Source organism: Bombina bombina, chromosome 1 (genome assembly GCF_027579735.1).
Source record: "Bombina bombina isolate aBomBom1 chromosome 1, aBomBom1.pri, whole genome shotgun sequence".
Classification (NCBI taxonomy): Eukaryota; Metazoa; Chordata; class Amphibia; order Anura; family Bombinatoridae; genus Bombina; species Bombina bombina.
In genome coordinates, this window is record NC_069499.1 from 494,206,064 (window position 1) to 494,226,428 (window position 20,365).

At 40.5% G+C, this 20,365-nt stretch overlaps 1 protein-coding gene across 1 annotated transcript in view; it reads left to right on the plus strand.

Moving 5' to 3' along the window:
* The window catches only part of HECW2 (HECT, C2 and WW domain containing E3 ubiquitin protein ligase 2), a 746,182-nt gene that overhangs the window by 280,614 nt on the left and 445,203 nt on the right, over positions 1-20,365 (plus strand). The window lies entirely within an intron of this gene.

A 20,365-nucleotide genomic window follows, 5' to 3' on the forward strand; every position in this document is an offset into this window, starting at 1 on the left:
CTACTGCATATGACTGTATAACATTTCTTAATTTAATGGTTGGATTAAAACCTTTTCACTGCCGACTGACCTACTTCCTGAAACCCAACAAGGGGTTTGAGCTGTTTTAACTGATACTCCATTATCCAGAAGCAGTTTGTCAACGAGGGATTATACAGTGAAAATCCTTTTACATAACTTTTGTTACATAAAATTCAATTCAAAACAGATTTTAACAAAGAGATAAAAGCTGGTGCATTTACATTTTTGCTATGTTCGTGTTTTTATATCTCTACTTGGTTATAGCTATCTCATCCCAATCTGTTTCTTTTGTAGCTATTACCTTTCTATATTTCATCCATTTGCTCTTCATCTTTTTGTCAAAGCTTTCTCATTCTTCAGTTTTGCTCTTTTTATACTCTCTTCTACTATCACATTCAATGTATTTGACACAACTAGCAGTGCTTTATATTTCACAAATCATATTTGTCCGACTATATGCAACATTGCCTATTTACACCTTTAACATACATCACTGTATTACTGTGTATAGTAAATGCTGCTTTTAAAGTACAATATGAGTAGCTTAGATCAGTAGTGCAAAATAGTGTTGTATTCAGCTGGCCAACTGTTATCCTCAATAAGTAGATCATGATCTACCATTTTAATTACACATCATTTAGATTGGATTGTCATAGTTACTAGCCATCAGTGTGTTTTATATGGAGAGAGGTAGTGAAGTAGTGAAGAACAAGGTTAATAGGAGGCTATATATAAATCACATATTGAGGCCTATTTATGAAATGTCTGTCGGACCTGATCCGAGACTGCGAATCAGGTCCGACAGACATCGCTGAATGCGGAGAGCAATACGTTCTCCGTATTCAGCATTGCACCAGCAGCTCTAGTGGTGCAACGCCGCCCCTTGCAGACTTGCGGCCAATCGACTGCCAGCAGGGGGGTGTCAATCAACCCGATCATACTCGATCGGGTTGAATTCCGGCGATTCCTGTCCGCCTTATCAGAGTAGGCGGACAGGGTTATGGAGCAGCGGTCTTTAGACCTGCATGCTCGCCAGAAACACGGGCCCTCAAGCTCCGTACGGAGGTTGATAGATTGGCCCCATTGTGTCCCTGAGGCTTAAAGGGGTGTAAAAATGCAAAAATAAAATGCTTGTGGGTGTCTCCAGGCAGCTGTCATGTTAAGCAAGCAGACGGAAACCAAAAAAAAATGTAAATAAAAAAAAAATTTGTGCTGAAGCAGGGACACACCTACACACTGCCGCCGACACACTAATGTGTCACGACACACAGTTTGGAAAGCACTGCCCTACAGTAAAAGCTTTAATATCCCTCCTACTTCCTGTTCCCTCCCAGTATTTTCTTTACGTAGCTTAGGAGCAGGTGAAGCTAGAGATGCTCAGGATTTTATCTAAAATTTTCCCCCCAATGGATTGTGTAACTGGGACAGTTCCTTTAGCCTCCTGTCCGGTCATGAAGATGTACTCCCTCAGTATATCCTCTGCTGTTAGTTACAGTATTGGATGGGCTCTCTACTGCATTCTCAGGAGTCATATCTGGGTAAGACCAGTGGAGTGGACATTTGCTGACTAAGTTCCTGCAATCCTCACATAGCATGTAGGATATTACTAGGCACATATGCCAATGTACATTATGGCCAGTATTCAGCAGAACTGTATGTCAGCTTGTTTTACAGTAGTAAGCTTCTTAATAGTTAAACATTTTATGTGTTTAATGCAGTATATAGACAGTATAATGCAGTATATACACAGTATACAACAGTACAGCATCTCAGCTGAACGCACAGCTAGAGGTTTATGCAATATATGCAGAGTACGGGTTTAATCTGAAAGTTGTGGATACAATTAAAAGTTGATTATGGCTAATAAAATAGAGGGCAAGATCAATAATATGGGGTAATGACTTTGCCCTAGTGCTACAGTTCTTGTTCCAGGCTGTGGCTAATATGCTGTTGCCCACAATTCTGTACTAATGCACCCTACTCCCATAGTTTATATAAGGTTAGTTGTGGGGCTAAGCTTTCCTATTTTCTTTCCTTTTTATGTGCTTTACCCTGCAGACAATCCTCAATTAGATCTTTTGTTATTAGGATGTTGCCCTGAGTTATGGTAATGAGAGACCTGTGATTGTTATCAGTGATATGTCTTGTGCAAGGACTTTATTTATCCTCACCCCTCGGGGGAGATTTAATAAGCAGCGGATGCTGCTTTCTCCGCCTGTAGTTTCCAGTTAGGTGGCGGACTGCAATCATCCTCCTCAGGTACGATTGGCCGCGAATGTGCAGGGGGCGGCATTGCACAAGCATATTACAAGAAATGCTTGTGCAATGTTAAATGATTATTCGATGCTGGGCGGACATGATTCACTACAGCTACTCATGTCCGTCCGGCATATAATAAATTGACCCCTTCACCTTCAGCTCAGGTTATTCATAAGGTCCAAGAGTGGCCTTTTCAAATTTGTACAGTGGTGTTCTTGCAATGGGAAGTGTAGGATCAATTGTTATATGTACCCTGGTTCTTCTGTGATATTTTCAGAATAGGATTGCTTTATCTCTAGAATATATTCACACTGTTATTTTTGTATTGATCTGTGTCTTGTTTCATATAATATGTTGATGTTGCTATAGCTGTATGTGATACCTTTACTTTTTTGCTTCCTTAATGTATTTATTTAAAAAATTCAATAACAATTATATTAAAAAAAACTAACAAATAGGATAAACACATTGTTAAAATGAGCGGCAAGGCAGCAATGCACTACTGGGAGCTAGCTGAATACACATGGCGAGCCAATGACAAAAGGCATATTTGTGTAGCCACCAGTCACCAACTAGCTTGCAGTAGTGCATTGATTCACCTAAGCCTACCTAGGAATGCTTTTCAACAAAGTTATACCAAGAGAACAAATTACATTTAATAATAGAAGTAAATTGAAACGGCTCTTACAATTGCATGCTCTATCTAAGCCATGAAAGTTTAATTTGGACTTTTTTGACTGGTCAAGCCTGGATAAAATATAAAGAACCTGCAGGCAGGGGTCACCTGTGAGTCAAGTTTCAATGCAGCAACAGTTGTTTGTACCATTCATTCACAGAAGGAGAGAATGAAAGATAATGAGTGTATCTTAAAATAAACAAATGCTGGTGTTCTGTCAAAATTTGTTCCCTCTTCGAGATTTGCTACCTCGATGTGCGCATGCGCACAATTATGTAATCGCACTCCACATATGTTTGAAAAGAATATGTGGAATGTGATGGTGTAATTAGAAGCATGTGCACATGGAGGTAGCAAATTTTGATGGAAGACTAAATTACTCCTCAAATTTGTTATTAAAGTGGCCATGTAGGTACGCGGCTGCGCAGTTAAAAATGCTTGTAGCAAATTTTTGCGGTAATTCTGTAATTTTTCCTTCAATTGCAAAAGGTTTTTGACTGCTCATCCATGCACACATCATTACAGCTTCATATCTTCATATCTGTGACACACTGCAAGCGATGCGGCGCGAGGCGAAGCAGCTGCTTCGCATTGCATCGCTTCTGAAGTTCAAATATTTCATCTGAGCACTCAGCTACACGACCTGACGCGGCAGAGTGCTCAGAGAAAAAAAGGCAGGACACACTGAACGCGCACATCTACACGCTGCGCGCCGCTCCGCTCCGCTTGCAGTGTGTCACAGCCTTAATATACAAATAAAATAAAGCGTGTCTCCACCTGTACAACAGTTTTTAATATGCACATTATTTAATAAAGCTTACTCCTATAATGTGCATATTAAAAACTGTTGTACAGGTGGAGACACGCTTTATTTCATTTGTATTCGATGTGTGCGGCTGAGCACTCAAAAACATTGTGTAATTGAAGGAAAAATCACCTTGCAGAAATTTGCTACCAGCATGTTTAAAGGGACAGTAAACCATAGTGCAGAATTATATAACATTATTTAGGTGCTATAGCCATAAACGCCTTTTTTACCTTTTAATTTGCTAAAAATGTGGCGCTTTTACAGACCCGCTCTCTGCTGAGCGGGTCTGTTATTTTTAGTCAGCGCATCGGGCCAGCTGTATAGTAACAGCCCGGCCCGACCGTGCCATAGCACTAAGTGCAGCTCGCTCCTGTCACAGGAGCGAGCTGCACTTAGTCTTATGGCGCGGTCGGGCCGGGTTGTGACTATACAGCTTGCCCGAGGCGCTGACTAAAAATAACAGACCCGCTCAGCAGAGAGCAGAGAGCGGGTCTGTAAAAGCGCCATATTTTTAGCAAATTAAAAGGTAAAAAAGGCGTTTATGGCTATAGGACCTAAATAATGTTATATAATTCTGCACTATGTGCAGAATTATATAACATTATTTTTAAGGTTTACTGTCCCTTTAACTACACAGACGCGCATCTACATGGCTGCTTTAATAACAAATGTGATAAGTAATTTAGTGCTCCGTCAAAATTTGCTACCTCCATGTGCTTGTTATTACATTATCGCATTCCACACATTCTTTTCAAACATGTGGAGTGCAATTATGTAATTGTGCGCATGTGTGGAGGTAGCAAATCTTGACGAGAGAGTAAATTTACAAAACATTCTGGGAATTTAGCTCAAACTTAGAACACTAGTAATATACTTGTTAAAGGGACATGAAACTCAACATTTTTCTTTCATGATTTAGGTAGAACATACAAGTTTAAACAACTTTCCAGTTTACTTCTATTATCAAATTTGCTTCATTCTCTTAGTATCATTTGTTAAAAGAGCAGCAATGCACTACTGGTTTCTAACTGAACACATGGGTGAGCCAATGACAATCGGTATATATATGCAGCCACCAATTCTCAGCTAGAACCTAGGTTATTTGCTGTTCCTGAGCTTTCCTAGATAAACCTTTCAGCAAAGGATAACAAGAAAAGGAAGCAAATTAAATAATAGAAGTAAATTGGAAAGTTGTTCAAAATTGTAAGCTCTGGCTAAATTATGAATGTCTAATTGTGACTTTACTGTCCTTTTAATGTATAAATGTTGGAGAAAGCTATATATTTTGTTTAATCCTGACCAGAACACAACAACCTTGAATCCATGTATGTGATATATTACAGAATCCTGCTTTAACTGAATAAGTAGGTGCTATATTCTTGTTTGTGTGGTGTTGACTGTACACTGCATAGGTTAGACTATACTATAAAAAGAAAAACAGTCATTTGTTTTTGTACATCTTAATAACTGTTTGTAATAAGTATAATGCTGTATTTTCTGTGCTGCTGTTTCCCACGTACATCTTGTTGATTTATCTATCTCATTCCTTGCAATTTTATAGTTCCGGCTATGACAGGGCAGGTTGCTACTACTGCTTCAGTAACTGTAGTTGTGATGTCTTGCCACATTTATTGTAATATATGCTATTAGTGGCCTTCAAAATGAAAGTACTTATCATTCAGAATCCCATATTGATGACCAGGGGTGGTTTAGATCTCTCTAGGGAAAGATTAGACTTCTATTTACTGCAGTACTGTATTTCATAACACTTGCACTGCTGGTGATTTTTTTGTGTGAAATAAATTTAATATAGCTATGACACCTACACATTTTAATGTATAAAACAGGTTATAAAATCTATTTCTAATTAATAAAATAGTATTTCAGAGAAAGTGGGAGGGGCTTGCCATCACAGTAACAATTGTATGCAAGAGTGAGTGTTTAAACCCAGAGAAGTGCTTTATTCCTAATCTAACTTTGTTTTGAATTATTTTGAAAAAGTGGTAACTCCTCTCAGCATATCACACAATATTTTCATATAAGGACACAGGACAGGCCATTAGGGGTTGGGTTTTGTGCTTGCCAGGAATGGAGTCTGTTCTATCCAGGAGCTAGCCTAGGCCAGATGGGCCAGACTACACTTGGATGAAACCTTGTGGTCCTTCAGTGCTGAACCATTTCAAACCCCTTGCTAGACCAATTGTTAGTTGTTTTCACACACAGCATTTACACATAAAATGCAACTTTTTTTTCTATGAGGTACCAACAAAGGCATTTGTATAATATTAGGGATCCAGGGTAATGAAAACCTAGTATACTGTAAATCAAATATTACATGAGACACCTTTGTGTCATTGTGACGACTAAGCCTATCCACCCAGCCGTCACTATGGGGAGAGTGGGGGCACCTTTACAGCTACAAAGGACCTAAAGGGACACCAAACTAACCAAACTAGTCCTGCCTACACCACCCTTGATTAACAATGCTGCCACCACCAAGAGTTTTGAATAAGGCTGTCATGGAAACCCCAATAATTCACACAGCTAACAGGTAACTTTTAACCTTATCTCAACAGAGTGTGAATTCAGATATTAGAGTCCAAAGACAGAATTATATTATTTATATATTTAATAACAATAATAACAAAAGACAAATACAAGTTATTTGCCAAATTATAAAAACAGAATCCGCAAAGGTACAGTTCTTTAAAAAATAAAATGGGATATAAACTAAAACACAATACTTACACTTTAAACATATTACCAAGTTTATTTAGGTATGTGGGAGAACCTCCTTCTGATGTTACTCCTTCTGTCTTTAGATCACTACATTACTTAGCAAACGCAGATCTTACAGAATAGAAAGAACAGTTCAGGTTAACCCTGGCAATGCTGAGACAACATAGCACCTCTGCTGGGTAGCTATTCCACGTATTAACTACTCCTCATGAGTGTATCATGACTAACATAGTTCTGCATTAGTAAATGTAAAGCACAATTAACATAATGAACCCACATAGGAAACAGAATCAACACCATATCAGTTCAAGAAACAATTAATGGTATGGGAGCTTAGCATGTCTTATTAAAATAATAGCCAATACAAAGCTATACTAGGAGAAAAGAATCTTCACTCAAATACCAGCAATATAATGAATAACGTAGCTGTCACTAAAATAGCATCTTACTAAAAATTGCTAGGTCAGAGCACATTAGTAACTAGTAATATATAGTTATTTGCCGCTAAGCTACAGTCCAGTGCTGCTATAATAAGGCAAAACTCATTGACGCTAGCCCTAAGGCAGCATTTTTCACTCTAGAATAATTAGCGCCTACCTTATAGAATTAATAACTAAAGCAGATCAAATCATCCTGACAGTAAAATAGCTATACACAAAAAGGGGAGTCCAAATAAGTCCTGCTGTCTCAGCCGCAGACAACATGGGACATATAGCTAAGCTATTAGAAATAACTGACTAGAAATATGAGGATAAAGATGAAACATCAGGCAGGCACTAACCATAATGTGTTAGAGTTAGTAAATGTCTACTACAAAAATATAGCTACGGGAAGATCATAGGTAAGAAAAATACAACTTTACATAATGTGGTAAAGAAAAATAGGTAGGCACACATGAGAAAACCTGGAACTGTGCATGGAGTGAAGCATACAGCAATAGAACTGTAACCCATATGAATCAACTACTTTTACAACCTAGAAATGTTGCTAAACACATATTTTAAATTATAACTGACCTAAAAAAACATATAGACTGTCAGATGAAGTCCAGGTATTAAATGTAGCTTTAAGCCACTCCTGCCTTTGAGACATTCAATCTACTGAGACCATGTAGAACATCATGATGAGACAGTCTCTGGGCAGTTGGTTGAATGGCATCATGAGTTCCTAGGGTCAGTTTTAGTTATGCAGTTGAAAAATATTGCACAACCTGCATGGACATGATAGTTGCTCACATAACAGAATGCCTGACATTTTGTCTGTTAAGCTGTATGCATATTCTGATAGATATGAGACACCATATTGGAAAGAGGGGAAATCTCCTCTTTCCAAACAGGGTTCTTATAGCACACTGTGTTTTATTGGAAAATATGGGCTCTAAAAGTGCACCCTCCCCTCATTAGACACTGCATGGGAACTTAAAGGGACATTAAACCCAGTTTTTTTCTTTCATGATTCAGATGGAGAATACCATTTTAAACAACTTTCTAATTTACTTCTATTATCTAATTTGCTTCGTTCTCTTAATATGCTTTCCTGAAAAGCATATCTAGATAGGCTCAGCAACTTCTGATTGGTGGCTGCACTTAGATGCCTCATGTGATTGGCTCACCCATGTGTATTGCTATTTCTTTAACAAAAGATGTCTAAAGAATGAAGCAAATTAGATAATAGAAGTAAATAGGAATGTTGTTTAAAATTGTATTTTCTATCTGAATCATGAAAGAAAATTTTGTGGTTTAATGTCCCTTTAATTACCATGGGCACCACCTGAAAATTAGAGAGAGTTCTAACCCCTCATTTAAAACATGGTACTTCTTTCATATGAATGGGTTTATACCCTTTAATTAAATCAGAGAGAAAGAGTGTGCCGTCTGTAATGACCCTATCCTCACACCGCAATATCATTTTCCCCTCAGGTGGACGATACAGCGTTATTCTCCACACATTGAGTATTGTTTGGATGACAACATGACTTCCTTAAAACTTGTGGGTTTAAAGGGACAATAAATTCAACCAAGTAACTTTATATTTCAGAGTGCATATCTGTGCATAGCTAGACATTGAGATAGAAGCTCACTGTCTAATAAAGAAGACTCCTGCAGTTCTATTGGTGGACATTGGCATGCCATATAAGCATGTGTTTATTTCTCAGCACAGGAAAAAACATTTATAATATTAATAATAATAATTATGATGTAAATTACAATATCCTTTGTTAGATACAACAGGTTCAAAATTACTTCCCTATAAATAGAAAAAAGAGACAGCGGGGGATATTTATCAAGCCGTCAACCGCAAATACGCTGGAATTCCGCAGCGTAATTGTGCCGAGCTTGATCAAACCTAGTTATCAAAGCCTACAGACCGGCAAAAGTTGAAATCTGTGACGTAACATACGATCCGCCGGTCTCAATCCGACACAGATTTATGCTTACGTCATTACAGATGTTCCGAATACACATTCGACACTATTTGACACTTTTTAAAAGTTATCAAATAGTTAACCGGTACTCTCGCGGCTATTCCGGCCCAGCCCAGATAGGGGTAATAAATTTTATTTAGTTGCGGCGGTGTCGGGGAGCAGCGGGATAGGGGTTAATAACTTTATTAAAGTTGAGGAGGTGTCAGGGAGTGGTGGGATAGGGGTTAATAACTTTATTAAAGTTGCAGCGGGGTCCTGGTGCCACGGGATAGGGGTTAATAACTTTATTAAAGTTGCGACGGGGCCCGGGAGCGGCGGGATAGAGGTTAAACATTTTAGTATAGTGGCGGCTTTTAGTGACAAGGTATAAATAAAGTTGGTAAAAAGCAGCGAGATCGATGAATGTTAGTTAACAACAGTCCGATGCTCATCGCCCCGTACTTGGTGTGCAGCTTTTTGCCGGCTTTTTTTTTATAAATATGGAGATGGTATTCAGGTCCACGTCAGCGATGTTAGGCGAGCGTATTGGTGCCGGTGAATGCAGCAAAGTTGAGGCTTTGATAAATATCCCCCAGTGTTTCTTTCATTCAAGATGACCCCACAAGTTGTGGGATTACTGTGAGCTCTGTCATATAAATCTGCGCTTTTATTTAGCCATAGACCAGCACTTATCACATCATAAAATAAACTAACTGTATGAAATTGCTGCAAGGGCACTTATACAAATTATTAAGGGCAGCAACTAATACTACAAATATTTGTGCAAGCAGATTCTGCGGTTTCAGCTAACAAATACCTCTCTAAAACTCACACCATAATGGGATCTAAATACTGTCCATAACCTCTTGTCAGAAGCATGCTCTGAAACAGGGATGACCAACTAGTGGCCCTCTGGACTAGTTCTGAACTCCCCTCCCCCGGGAAAAGCAGAACTAAGAACTTGTGCCATAGTTTTTGTGATCCCAGCAAAATGAGGAACTAAAAATTGTGTTTTGGGGCTTGTCATGGGTGAGCAAATAAGTTGCGACAACTCAAGAGCCACTGGAGGGGACAGCAGTAGAGAAACGGTACCCTGAAACCATACCTAAAGCTGGCACAGTGCTATGGGACAGCTTTAGTAAATATTATATCATTTGTGTGTTTTATAGCAATACATTTCAGTGCAGCCTCTAAGGCTTCTAAAATATTCAGTGTGGTCCCCCATATATGATTTATTCTGTATTAGAAAAAGGACATTTAGCCTTTTTCTCACTAGGTGGCAGTCTTTAAAAAGTAAGTCTGACATTGTATAGTCAAGCATAGAGAGAGGAAATTACTTTTTTGTTATGCACATAATGTATTGTCACCTGGAGTCCACATATAATTCCTATGTTTAGATTACAAATCACATACCTGAAGGAAGATGCACTCTAGCCAGGAAACCATCTTTTGAAATGGGCAACTGGTTTGTATCCTTCTTTTTGTTTGTATAGAGAAATCACATCATATGAATAATTTACGTTACATTCTATAAAAAGAACAGTATTTTGATACATGCTAAAGTGACCCAGATTAGTGTTTAGTAATAATGTTCTGATTTCTAGTGTAGCTAGTTCTATGAAATAGATATCTTCATTTCCTCGGGGGCTCGGTATCTCTGCAGATTGTATATACTGTTCAGTATTTCCTCAGATGTTGTTTCCAGTAATAAATTCTGTTTACCTGCATAAATCTAAAGTAACGCCATCCTGATAGAGGATGAAGAAAAACAGCAGAACATTTATCTGATATATGCAGCATTATAATTTCTCATAACTTGTTTGTGTTATCATTAGACTTGTCACTTGGGCAATACATAGTTTCTTTTTCTGGGAAATGAGTGATATTGCAAAAAAAAAAAAACAATGCTGTAATTTCCCTGGGATGTATAGTGTAAAATATATTGAAAATGAAGGTCTATTTATTTACAGAAAACCCATTATCCAGTCTAAATGTTGTTGCTTCTTTTAAATATAATAAATTAAATTGACATTAAATCCAAAAGGGCATTACAAGTGGCGCACTAAATTTGTTTTTCACTTGCGCACAAACACCGCTCAAAGTAAACTTTTAACACGGGCTGGCTACAATTTTAAAATAAGTTGTTTGCGCACAAGCGTGCTTACTTCAGGACTTTGGATATTGTGACCACGTTAACTTCTTTTTTTCAATGGAGCATGCTGTTGAAAAAAGAAAATCTAACACTTATTGCTCGCTCGCTTGCTTGCTGACCCGACACTGCTGAAGTCCTATTGAACTAAACCCAAAGGTAAGTATGAATATTCTATTCACATAGAAGAAAATGTTCTTTTTGTTTTTGAATACGCATTTACACACACACACACACTCATATATATATATATATATTTATATATTTTTGTAAAATATAAATCTATATGAATATAAACAGGTTCAGATATAGATAGAGAGAAATATATATTTAAAAATATATGTCCCCACTGCAATCCATCATGAATGCCTCTGCCAGGCTTATCTTCCTTAAACATCCACATATGCTGCACCTCTTTGCCAACACCTCCACTGGCTTCCCTTAGCCTCAAGAATAAAATTCAAAATATTATCCCTAACATACAAAGCCCTCACCAACACAGCACCCTCCTATATCTCTGCCCTATACTGAGTATCTTTGCCCTATACCGGGTATATTCCCCAACCCGCCCTCTCCACTCTGCCCAAGATCTACTTCTCTCCTGATCTATCATTACTTCCTCACATTTTCGTCTGCAAGACTTTTCTAGAACAGCCCCTATCATATGGAACTCTTTGCCTCACTCTGCCTCTAGTACTCCTTAAAAACATGTGTTCAAGGATGTTTCTACTGCTCATGTTTCTCCCTCCCTCAACATCCCCCATGTACTTTCTTTAGAATGTAAGCTCACAAGTCCACCCGTCCTGTTGATCACTTTATGTAAAGATTGTTTACATCTTACAGTGACTCAAGGGCAGGGCCCTCTACCGTTATGATTTATGTAGATGCCTTTTGAGAATTGTACTCCATAAGTGTATGCTTATGTTACAGCGCTGTGTAATTTGTTGGCGCTTTATAAATAAACTATAATAATGATAAAATACAAAGAACATTTTCTTCTAAGTAAAGGATATGGGAATGTACAATATTTACATTTAGTACAGAGTAAAATACATGATTAATCCCTTAATCCCATACCATGTATGTCGCCGGTCGTTAAGGATTTTCATGTTTATAATAGGTGGTGTACCTGTGCATATTTCAGCCAAGAGCCAAAAAACCCTCCCATAGTTTGTTATATTTTGTCTGGATTCCAACTTGCCATTCTCTAACAGTTTCGATATAGGTACAGAGTTCTTGCAAGTTTGATGAATGCTCTTTCTCCTACATTGGTGTATCCGGTCCACGGCTTCATCCTTACTTGTGGGATATTCTCTATCCCTACAGGAAGTGGCAAAGAGAGCACACAGCAAGAGCTGTCCATATAGCTCCCCTCAGCCCCCCAGTCATTCTCTTTGCCGCTCTAAACTAGTAGCATCTCCACAGGGGTGGTAAAGAGTATGTGGTGTTAGTTGTAGTTTTTTATTTCTTCTATCAAGAGTTTGTTATTTTAAAATAGTGCCGGCTTGTACTATTTACTCTGCAGCAGAAAGTGATGAAGATTTCTGCTAAGAGGAATATGATTTTAGCACCAGTAACTAAAATCCATTGCTGTTCCCACGCAGGACTGTTGAAACCAGAGAACATCAGTTGGGGGGAACAGTTTGCAGGCTTCACTGCTTCAGGTATGATCAGTCATTTTTCTAACAAGACCATGTAATGCTAGAAGACTGTCAGAAATTCCCTCTGGGATAGGTAAGCCATTTTTTCTTAGACTCTGTATAAAATATGATGGCTTATATTAAGGGCTCTATGCTGGTTGACACTATTGTGGGCTTAAAAATCGATTGCTTTTGAGCATGTTTTTCACTATAATTAAGGTGTTTTTTCAGACTTTAAAACACTTTTGGGATTTAATTTGCGCCTGGCACTTATTTGGACACCTAATCTAGTCAGAAAGGCCCCTCCACTCTGGAATGAAGAGGGAGGAGGCCTCATTTTCGCGCCTCAATTGCGCAGTTGTTTTGCATAGACAGTTCATGCAGCTTCACGTGGGGAGTCCAGAGGCATCAGAAAGGGCTCCAGAGAGGCTTATTTCCTACTAAAATAATTCTTAAGGAAGGTAAAGGCCACAGTGAGAAGCTGTGGCATAGTACTGTAGTGTGTTAACCGGTTAATAACTGTTATTAGCTCCGGTTTGGGCATTAAGGGCTTAATTGGTCTGAAAATTTGTGTGCAATCATTTCAAAGCATTAAGACACTGTGGTAAAAATTTCATTAAAATCGGATGTTTATTTGATGTTTTTTTGATGTTTCAGTAATAAAGTGTGCACTTTTATTATTTAAAGAGACAGTAACGTTTTTGTCAAAAATTATTTTTATTGCATTGAAGTTCTGTTTAAGTCTGTCAAACATGTATGATCCTTCAGATAGCTTATGTTCTGTATGTTCAAAGGCCAAGGTGGTTCCCCCATTAAATTTGTGTGTGAAGTGTGCCATAGCGTCCAAACAGCTTAAGGACCGTACAATCACACTTAAAGATATAGCCCAAGATGATTCTTTAGCTGAAGCTAGTGAAGATAGCTCGCTATCCTCTCCTTCTGTGTCAACACCAGCTATGCCCGCGCAAGCGATGCCCAGTACATCTAGAGCACCAATTGCGATTACTATGCAACCGTTAGCGGCAGTAATGGATAATTCTCTCTCAGCATTTTTATCCAAACGGCCAGCTTTTCCTAGGAAGCGTGACTGCTCAGTTTTAAACACAGAAAATGAGCAAGCAGACGCAGAGGATAATTTATCTGTAGTGCCCTCACATCAATCTGACTTGGCGGTGAGGGAGGGCCTGTCTGAGGGAGAAATTTCTGACACAGGAAAAGTTTCTCAGCAGGCAGAGCCTGATACCATAGCATTTAAATTTAAGCTAGAACACCTCCGCGCCCTACTTAAGGAGGTCCTAGCTACACTTGATGATTGTGATCCTTTGGTGATCCCGGAAAAATTGTGTAAAATGGACAAATTCTTAGAGGTCCCAGTACACACTGATGCGTTTCCGATACCTAAGAGGGTGGCGGATATCGTGACTAAGGAGTGGGAGAAGCCAGGTGTACCTTTTGTTCCCCCTCCTATATTTAAGAAAATGTTCCCAATCATTGACCCTAGAAGGGACGCGTGGCAGACGGTCCCTAAGGTAGAGGGGGCAGTTTCAACGCTAGCTAAGCACACGACTATACCAATAGAAGACAGTTGCGCTTTCAAAGATCCTATGGATAAAAAATTAGAAGGTTTACTTAAGAAAATTTTTGTTCAACATGGTTTTCTTCTTCAACCAATTTCTTGCATTATTCCTGTAACCACTGCAGCTGCTTTTTGGTTTGAGGAATTAGAAAACTCGCTCCAGAAGGAGACTTCTTATGATGAAGTTATGGATAGAATTCATGCCCTGAAGTTGGCTAATTCCTTCATTACAGATGCCGCTTTTCAGTTAGCTAAATTAGCGGCGAAAAATTCTGGTTTCGCAATAGTGGCGCGTAGAGCGCTTTGGCTAAAATCGTGGTCAGCGGACGTATCGTCCAAAACAAAATTGCTTAATATTCCTTTCAAGGGTAAGACCCTATTCGGGCCAGAGTTGAAAGAAATTATTTCAGAAATCACTGGGGGAAGGGGCCATGCCCTCCCACAGGATAGACCTTTCAAAGCTAAAAATAAGTCTAATTTTCGTTCCTTTCGCAATTTCAGGAACGGACCGGCTTCTACCTCTACAGCCACTAGGCAAGAGGGTAACGCACCCCAGCCCAAACCAGCATGGAAACCATTGCAAGGCTGGAACAAGGGTAAACAGGCCAAAAAGCCTGCTGCTGCTACCAAGACAGCATGAAGGGGTAGCCCCCGATCCAGGACCGGATCTAGTAGGGGGCAGACTTTCTCTCTTTGCTCAGGCCTGGGCAAGAGAGGTTCCGGACCCCTGGGCACTAGAAATTGTCTCTCAGGGGTATCTTCTAGAATTCAAGGACCTTCCTCCAAGGGGAAGGTTCCACATGTCTCGCTTATCTTTAGACCAGATAAAGAGACAGGCATTCTTACATTGCGTAGAAGACCTTTTAAAAATGGGAGTGATACACCCAGTTCCAACAGCAGAACAAGGACTGGGATTTTACTCAAACCTATTTGTAGTTCCCAAAAAGGAAGGAACTTTCAGGCCAATTCTGGACTTAAAGATCCTAAACAAATTCCTCAGAGTTCCATCATTCAAAATGGAAACCATTCGGACAATTTTACCAATGATCCAGGAGGGTCTATATATGACTACCGTGGACTTAAAGGATGCGTACCTGCATATTCCTATCCACAAAGATCACCATCAGTTCCTGAGGTTCGCCTTTCTGGACAAGCATTATCAGTTTGTGGCTCTTCCCTTCGGGTTGGCCACTGCTCCCAGAATTTTCACAAAGGTGCTAGGGTCCCTTCTAGCGGTGCTAAGGCCAAGGGGCATTGCAGTAGCACCTTACCTAGACGACATTTTAATACAAGCGTCGTCCTTTCACAAAGCAAAGGCTCATACAGACATTGTTCTAGCCTTTCTAAGGTCTCACGGGTGGAAGGTGAACATAGAAAAAAGTTCTCTGTCCCCGTCCACAAGGGTTCCCTTCCTGGGAACAATTATAGACTCAGTAGAAATGAAGATCTTTCTGACAGAAGTCAGGAAGTTAAAACTTCTGAACACTTGTCGAGCTCTTCAATCCATTCCTCAACCCTCCATAGCTCAGTGCATGGAGGTAATAGGACTTATGGTTGCAGCAATGGACGTGATTCCATTTGCTCAAATTCATTTAAGACCATTGCAACTGTGCATGCTCAAACAGTGGAATGGGGATTATGCAGATTTGTCTCCCCAGATTCAAATGGACCAGAAAACCAGAGACTCACTCCTCTGGTGGTTGTCTCTGGATCACCTGTCTCAGGGAATGAGTTTCCGCAGACCGGAGTGGATCATTGTCACGACCGACGCCAGCCTCCTAGGCTAGGGCGCGGTCTGGGAGTCCCTGAAGGCTCAGGGTCTATGGTCTCGGGAAGAATCTCTTCTCCCGATAAACATTTTGGAATTGAGAACGATATTCAATGCGCTCCAGGCATGGCCTCAACTAGCGGAGGCCAAATTCATCAGATTTCAGTCGGACAACATGACGACTGTAACATACATCAATCATCAGGGGGGAACAAAGAGTTCCCTGGCGATGAGGGAGGTATCCAAAATCATCAAATGGGCAGAGGATCACTCCTGCCATCTATCAGCAATTCACATCCCAGGGGTGGACAACTGGGAAGCAGATTATCTAAGTCGTCAGACTTTCCATCCGGGGGAGTGGGAACTTCACCCGGAGGTTTTTGCCCAGTTAACTCAACTATGGGGCATTCCAGATCTGGATCTGATGGCGTCACGTCAGAACTCCAAAGTTCCACGTTACGGGTCCAGGTCCAGGGATCCCAAGGCAACATTGGTAGATGCCTTAGTAGTGCCTTGGTCGTTCAATCTAGCTTATGTCTTTCCACCGTTTCCCCTTCTCCCCCGGCTAGTAGCCAGGATCAAACAGGAGAAGGCTTCGGTAATTCTGATAGCTCCTGCGTGGCCATGCAGGACTTGGTATGCAGACCTGGTGAATATGTCATCGGTTCCACCATGGAAGCTACCTTTGAGGCAGGACCTTCTAATTCAAGGTCCATTCGAACATCCAAACCTAGTTTCTCTGCAACTGACTGCTTGGAGATTGAACGCTTGATTCTAGCTAAGCGTGGGTTTTCGGAATCAGTTATAGATACCCTGATTCAGGCTAGAAAGCCTGTCACCAGGAAAATTTACCATAAGGCGGAAATATCTTTGTTGGTGCGAATCCAAGGGTTACTCATGGAGTAAGATTAGGATTCCAAGGATTCTATCTTTTCTCCAAGAAGGATTGGAGAAAGGTTTGTCAGCTAGTTCCTTGAAAGGACAGATATCTGCTCTGTCTGTTTTGTTACACAAGCGTCTGGCAGCAATGCCAGATGTTCAGGCGTTTGTACAGGCTTTAGTCAGAATCAAGCCTGTCTATAGACCTGTGGCTCCTCCATGGAGTCTAAATTTAGTTCTTTCAGTTCTTCAAGGGGTTCCGTTTGAACCTCTACATTCCATAGATATCAAGTTACTATCTTGGAAAGTTTTGTTTTTGGTAGCTATTTCTTCTGCTAGAAGAGTTTCTGAATTGTCTGCTTTGCAGTGTAATTCACCTTACCTGGTGTTCCATACAGATAAGGTCGTTTTACGTACCAAACCTGGTTTTCTTCCAAAAGTGGTTTCCAATAAGAATATTAACCAGGAAATAGTTGTTCCTTCTCTGTGTCCTAATCCAGTTTCTAACAAGGAACGTCTGTTGCACAATCTGTATGTGGTTCGTGCTTTAAAGTTCTATCTAAAAGCAACTAAAGACTTCAGACAAACATCGTCCTTGTTTGTCGTCTATTCTGGCAAGAGGAGAGGTCAAAAGGCGACTGCGACCTCTCTGTCCTTCTGGCTGAAAAGCATCATCCGGTTGGCTTATGAGACTGCTGGAAGGCAGCCCCCTGAATGAATTACAGCTCACTCTACTAGAGCTGTGGCTTCCACATGGGCTTTCAAGAATGAGGCTTCTGTTGAACAGATCTGTAAGGCAGCGACTTGGTCTTCACTGCATATGTTTGCCAAATTTTACAAATTAGATACTTTTGCTTCTTCGGAGGCTATTTTTGGGAGAAAGGTTTTACAAGCAGTGGTGCCTTCCGTTTAGGTTACCTGACTTGTTCCCTCCCTTCATCCGTGTCCTAAAGCTTTGGTTTTGGTTTCCACAAGTAAGGATGAAGCCGTGGACCGGATACACCAATGTAGGAGAAAACAGAATTTATGTCTACCTGATAAATTTCTTTCTCCTACGATGTATCCGGTCCATGGCCCGCCCTGGCATTTTGGTCAGAATTAAATTTATTTTTTGTAAACTACAGTCACCACTGCACCCTATGGTTCTCCTTTTTCTCCTAACCGTCGGTCGAATGACTGGGGGGGCGGAGCCTGAGGGGAGCTATATGGACAGCTCTTGCTGTGTGCTCTCTTTGCCACTTCCTGTAGGGATAGAGAATATCCCACAAGTAAGGATGAAGCCGTGGACCGGATACACCGTAGGAGAAAGAAATTTATCAGGTAAACATAAATTCTGTTTTTTGACCCATGAGTTAAATATATGTTTATGTACGGCTATGTGTTTTATTCCCTGAGGTCTAGTGTCCTTATGTATCCAGCACAAGGCTCTACCTGTGGGGTGTTTAAAATGTGTGAGTCCAATACAACCCATGCTTTTAATGTTGAGCCAGTGTGCCAAGCTATAACTCTTTGTAATGTGATAGCTTTCTAATAGGAGAGTATTGCGGGAGCCTAATTGGCCTTCATCAAGGCTTTTATATAATGTCTTATTTTGGCTCTCTGGCTTTACAGACCCCAAATATAGGTATTTATACAGGCTTGTAGTTTATGGATATATCTGAATGATAGGGAGATAGGCACGGCTTGAAACAAAAACAGAATTTTGGGAACAATTGTCATTTTGACTGTCTGTATTCTCCCCCACCAGGATATGGTTTTTAAAGACCATTCCTAAATTAATCATTTTTAATCAGAAGCTATATATGAGTTTAACACTTTGTTTTAATATATTTATGTTGTGTTTGGTGCACTTTACCCCAGGTCTTCAGTCACCCCACTGGTTTTCAAACCTATCCTCAAGCATCTCTAACAGGCCAGATTTTCTGGATTACCTTTGGTGAGAGAAGGTGTAAGAAAATTATTTCACCTGTGCTCTAGTTCAGATATCCTCAAAATCTGGCCTGTTTGGGAGGCCTGAGGAGAGGTTTGAAATCCAATGAGCTCAAATTATGTTTACGCACATGCGCACCTGTTTACTTTCAACTTGAAATATGCGCGCAAGATCGATTATGATATTGCTTATCACCACCAGTACTAACTTAGCGTGTCACTTGTAATCTAGCCCAAAATGTTTGATTATGCATTATTTAACCCCTTAACGACCAAGGACGTACGCCACACGTCCTCAAAAAAAATACACTTAATGACCTAGGACGTGTGGCGTACGTCCTTGGTCTGGAAAGCAGCTGGAAGCGATCCTGCTCGCTTCCAGTTGCTTTCCGGTTATTGCAGTGATGCCTCGATATTGAGGCATCCTGCAATAACCTTTTTTAGCAATCCGGTGCAGAGAGAGCCACTCTGTGGCCCTCTCTGCATCGGACATCACCGGCTAAATCCGTTGGTGGGTGGGAGCCGGTTCGGGAGGCTGGTGGCGGCCATTGATGGCCCTGATGATCTGTAGGGGGGCGGGATCGTGGGCGGGGGTGATCAGAGGCGCGCACGTGCACGGGAGGGCGGGGGCGGGCGCGTGCACGGGGAGGGAGCGGGTGGGAACCGCTACACTACAGAAAAATTATGTTTGAAAAGTTGTAAAAAAATAGTTTGATTTATGTAAAAGTACATTAGTTAGGGGGTGGGGGATTGGTCTGTGGGGGGGGGGGAAGCTACACTACAGAAAAACAGGCAAAAAAAAAAAAAAATGGCCCCCAATAAGGCAGAGGGGGAGGTTAGAGAGCTGTTTTGGGGGGGATCAGGGAGGTTGGGGGCTAAGGGGGGGGATCCTACAAAGTAGCATATGTAAATATGCTAAATATGTATTTTTTTTAAAACTTTTATTTTAGTACTGGCAGACTTTCTGCCAGTACTTAAGATGGCGGGGACAGTTGTGGGGTGGGGGAGGGAAGGGAGCTGTTTGGGAGGGATCAGGGGGTCTGATGTGTCAGGTGGGAGGCTGATCTCTACACTAAAGCTAAAATTAACCCTGCAAGCTCCCTACAAACTACCTAATTAACCCCTTCACTGCTAGCCATAATACATGTGTGATGCGCAGCAGCACTTAGCGGCCTTTTAATTACCAAAAAGCAACGCCAAAGTCATATATGTCTGCTATTTCTGAACAAAGGGGATCCCAGAGAAGCATTTACAACCATTTGTGCCATAATTGCACATGCTGTTTGTAAATAATTTCAGTGAGAAACCTAAAATTGTGAAAAATTTTGCGTTTTTTTTAATTTGATTGCATTTGGCGGTGAAATGGTGGCATGAAAATATACCAAAATGGGCCTAGATCAATACTTGGGGTTGTCTACTACACTACACTGAAGTTAAAATTAACCCTAGAAGCTCCCTACATGCTCCCTAATTAACCCCTTCACTGCTGGGCATAATACACGTGTGGTGCGCAGTCG